Here is a 5,245-nt window from a genome sequence, read left to right as displayed (position 1 = left end):
CCAAGGTAATTTGAATAATTATAAAGTTATATAAACCAAAAATACTCGATTCCATGAAGAGACCTGTAAAGCTTCCTCTTGTGGAGATAAAGTGCAATATCATCACATTTTATGATACATTGACTCAATTGAGGATGATAACATCCTTCATGACTGGAGTCTGGCATGCTTCCCTGCCAGTAAAATGCTACATCACCTATTTATTGTGACAGTTAGCTATTACTGACTTATTTAATTCTTTAAATTATTTAAGCGATAGACAATGCCATCACCGATTATGACTAGTGTGCAAATATCTGTCAGGGACAAGGTTAGGAAAGATGTAGACATGGGCAGAGCATTTTCTGAATGATCTATGCATCTCCCAGGGTAAAAAGGATGCTGGATGATTGTGTCCAGAAGATTGCTAGGGGCAATTCGAGAAGTACAAGACTTCACCAACGCTGGCATGGTGGTCTGTGTGTGGACTGCTGCTGTTCCTCCACATCTTCACATCGGGTGTGATCTACCATGAGAAGAAGTAGTGGCACTAGGAGGTCGGCACCATCTCTGAGACCTGGCAAAGGATTACGACCCAGAACACGGAAGAACATCTCTCTCTCTCAGATATGCTGGTTAGCCCCTGCTGCGCCTTCTTTTCAGCTGATAGCAACATGTTGGTTACTACTTCTAAGTCAGGAATGGGCCCACTATCTCAGATCCTCCAGCACCAAAACAGAGATTCAGCTGTTGGTGATGATGTAAGACCAGCAGAATTCATCATGTAAGTCAGTATGATTATCTGACGATTAACTTTTGGCATTTTAAAAATCCTTGATGACAGCATACATTTCCATATCTGTCAAGTCTTCCCAGGATTTGAAGACACAAAAAATTTCAAAGACTTACATATATAATATGTAATTATTAAATTCTTTCATTATATAATCTGTAATCCCTGAAGTTTGGCGCCACCTTGTGTGACTCAAGTGTGACAGGCGGTTTAACTATCTGATTATTTCATTATACAATTCTGTCTTTTTCTCCTCCAGGAAGAGTGGAGACTGGATCCACCTTGTTGGTGTTAAATTGTATCTTGTGAATTCTTTCATTCTTTCTTTCTTTCTTCCTTTCATTATTAAAATCAATGTTGATATCATTTTGTTATCTCTCTAGGTGTTAAGAATGAGAAACTATCTCTTTATTCATTCATTTTTTTATAACTATGATTAAGAATAGGAAATGACCCTTCAGTATTGAGCAATCATTTAGGCTTCACGCATAAAACTCCATTCACTGGTTTAAAGTTTATTCATTTAATTATGAAAATCTGTCATTATGGATTCAGTGATCACTGGAGTTTTGAGCCTCCTTAGGGAAGCCATTAGGGCTTCCACCTAAACAACCCTGAGTCACTCACTGTCTGTGGGCACATTGGTCTGAGTCTGGCTTCTTCCTGCTGGCAAGGGACAATGTGGAGTGGGGTATTCAGGTTTTAGTGGACTCAGCAAGAGGGGTGGATGGAGAAGTTTCCCTTAGATTCCAGTCTGGAGACCTCCAGCATGTGTTTCTGGAGTAGGTGGAGAAGGAGGGTTAAGGGAAGTTTCAGCCATAGCAGTGAGTTTCCAGTAGCATCACACCATTCCCCAACCTCCAGGTACCAAAAGCAAGCCCTCCACTGAATTCACCTCAGTTCAGACTCTGCCCTTTAAAATCTGCCATTATAGGATCGACATGGAAGTGGGGCAGATACAAAAGCATCCACCATCTGATCACGTGTTTTTGTTTTTGTGTTTTATTTATTTAACTTATTATTTTACATGTCGATCCTATTTCCTTCTCCCTTCCTCTCTCTCTCCCTCAATCCCTCTCTCACCTTTACACTCTCTGCCCTCCCACATGCACCATAGCCACCCTCCATTCCAATCACCCCACCCCATTTCCCTATATTGGGGAATACAATCCAGTTGGGGTCATGTAGATCTGAGTGGTCATGTGAAGTTGGGACTAGGGCTTCTCTCCTGTCTCTAGGTTAAGGCAGTTATCCCTTCATGGGGGATGTGTTCGCAGGATCCTTTTGTGCACCAGGGATACATCATGTCTCCACTGTCTGAGGTCCCTTAGACTGCTCAGTCCATCGGGCTGAGACCCTTATTCAGGGAGCCCTGAGTCAGTCCCATGCTGGATTCCCAGCTGTCAGTCTGGGGCCCTGTTAGTTCCTCCGTTCAGGTAAGCTGTTTCTATTTGTTTCTGCAGCCTTGTCTTTTCCTCTCCATATGCATCTGGGTTCTAGTTCGACTCAGTGATTATGTATGGGTGATTGCTCCCGTTTCCAACAGGTATTAGATGAGGGCTCCATAGATAACATCGTTATTGATCTCACTGACCTGGAAGAGCATTTATGGTAGCCTTTCCACGGATGCTCAAATTGTTAGTTGGCGATACTTTTGTAGATCTGTAGACCTTTCTTTATGTTCAATTTTATCTTCAAACCAATATTGGTTCCTTCTTTTATGTTTTCTCTCTCTCTCTCATTCTCTCTCTCTCTCTATCTATCTATCTTTCTCTCTCTACTTCCTTTCTTCAATTCCTAACAGGGCTCAATCTTCCTAATCGCAGGTGTTTCCTTTCCTCCCCCTTGCATTCTCCTACTTCTCTCTCCTTTCACTGCCCCCACTTCCTCTGTGCTCTGGGCGACTTGTCCCTTCCCGTGTCTGTGAGGGACTTTATATGAATCTTTTAGAATACACCTTGTATCCTAGTTCCTCTGGTGCTGTGAATTACAGTCTGGTGATCCTTTGCTCTAGGTCTAAAATCGATATATGAGTGAGGACATACTATTTTCCTCTTTTTGTGACTGGGTTACCTCATTCAGGGTGGTTGCTTCAAGTGCCATCAACTTGCCTGCGAATTTCAAGATACCATTATTTTTTCTGCAGAACACAGTTACACTCTGTAGATGTGACACACCTTGATTATCCATTCTTGAATGGAGGGGCATCTAGGTTGCTTCCAGGTTCTTTCTATTGCAAATAGTGCTTCTATGAACATAATTGAATAGATGTCTTTGTTGCATGGATAGGGATCATTTTGGGTATATGCCTAAAAGGGGAATTGCTGGGTCCTGTGATAAACTAATTCTCATTTTCCTGAGGAACTGCCATACTGATCTCCAAAATTGCTGTACAATTTTGCACTCCTACCAGCAGTGGTGGAGTGTTCCCCTTTCTCCACATCCTGTCCAGCATTAGACATCATTGGTGTTTCTAACTTTAACCATTCTTCCAGGAGTACAATGTTATCTCAAAGTGGTTTTGATTTGCCTTTCACTGATGGCTAAGGATGTTGGGCACTTTCTTAAGTGTCTTTCAGCCTTTTTGATTTCCTCTATTGAAAATTCTTTCTTCAGTTCTGTACCCCATTTTTAATAGGGTTATTTGGTGTTTTGTTGACTAGTTTCTTTTGTTCTTTGTATATTTTGGAGATCAGCCCTTTGTCGGATATAGGATAGGTGAAAATCTTTCCTAGTGTGTGTGCTGCTGTTTGGCCATCTCCACTCTATGCTTTGCATTACAGAAGCTTATAAGTTTCGAGTGGAACCCTTTATTAATTGATGCTCTCAGTGTCCCTGGAGTTATGTTCAGGAAGCAGTCTCCTATAAATATTTGTTCAAGGGTACCTCCTTCTATCCCTTCTAAGAGGTTCAAGGTGGCTGGATTGATGTTGAGGCCTTTTATCAATTTCAACTTGAGTTTTATTCATGGCGACACACATGGGTCTATCTGCAGTCTTCTACACACCCTCATCCAATTGTGCCAGCACCATTTGTTGAAGATGCTGTTCTATTGTCTCCGGTGATTTCATTATTTATATACTTATATCAATGGTGATATCAGTTTGTTATCCCTCTAGGGGTGAAGTATGAGATATTATCTCATTATTCATTCATTTTTTTGTTGAAATCTGTGATTAAATACTCAATGAACTCTTCAGTCATGAGCAATCTCATAGGAGTCACGTGTAAAACACCATCCACTTGTTGAATTTTTATTCACATATTTATGAAAATCTGTCATTATTTATTCAGGGATCGCTGGAGTTTTGAGCTTAGTTATGGGAGTCAATCATGCCAGACCACATCATCTAATACTACACATACTTATTTAACTGTAATACTAGGAAATTAAATAAAAATTCATCATTTCATTAACATATTTAAAATAAAGGTGATGTTATGGACCATGGGTCTCTTTTGGAGTCAGATGTTGTATGTTGATGATGTAACATCATCTCATTACTTAATTATTTCGCTATTGAAACAGATCATTATATCAGCCATACTTTTACAAGTTTGGTGCCAACTTGTAGAGTTAATATTAAGCAGCAACTAATTAATTATCAATTTAAATTTTTAAATACATCATTATTCCATGAAGAGAAGGGTTGACTTCTCCATGTCGGATTTAATTATGAAGCACCATATTATTATTCAATTATATTTCATTACATACTATTTATTTGAATCGATGAAGATGTTATCGTTCATGACAGAAGTCTGGTTATTCCTCCCTGGGAATTAATCGTGCGCCATTATGTGTTTGGCCCCTGTGTGGCTGACACAGCAGGAGACTGGTACCAGAAGCAGTGCCCAGAGAATGAGGGACACTGGGTTATGCAGTGATTACTGATTATGTAATAATAGATTTTTAAAGATCGAATGATTAAACGATTGAAAAAATTTTATTATTTCGCATCATCAGTTTCTGAGAGGTTGCGATAGAGCTGACCTATGAAGGACACAGTAATCACCGATTTTAAAAACTGAATAATTCAATAATCTCATGATCAGAGAATCTTATCTAATGAACTCTGTCGGGCTGATAACATGACACACCTCCAACTCCAAATAACTCTAAATAACCATATTAGAAATTGGGATTCAGGACTCAATAGAAAATTATCATTTGAGGAATCTAAAGTGATTCATAGGACAATAAGACAGTATTCAAAATCCTTAATCATCAGCCAAGTGCAAATAAAACAACTCTGAGAAACAATGAGATCAAGCTGCTCTAAAGGTACCAGAATGAAGAGAAATTTAATTTATTTTCAACACTTAGGAAAGGATTATGGTAGAGGCGATTAATGGTATTGTTTGCATTCTGGAAATGAGAAAATTGAAGCATAGAAAATAGGTTGAAATACTCATCATTGTGCTTTAATGGCATAATGATGCTTTCGTTTTCATGCTTATATCTTTATAGGG

Source organism: Phodopus roborovskii, unplaced genomic scaffold, assembly GCF_943737965.1.
Source record: "Phodopus roborovskii unplaced genomic scaffold, PHOROB, whole genome shotgun sequence".
Taxonomy (NCBI): Eukaryota; Metazoa; Chordata; class Mammalia; order Rodentia; family Cricetidae; genus Phodopus; species Phodopus roborovskii.
This window is presented reverse-complemented; position numbering follows the sequence as displayed.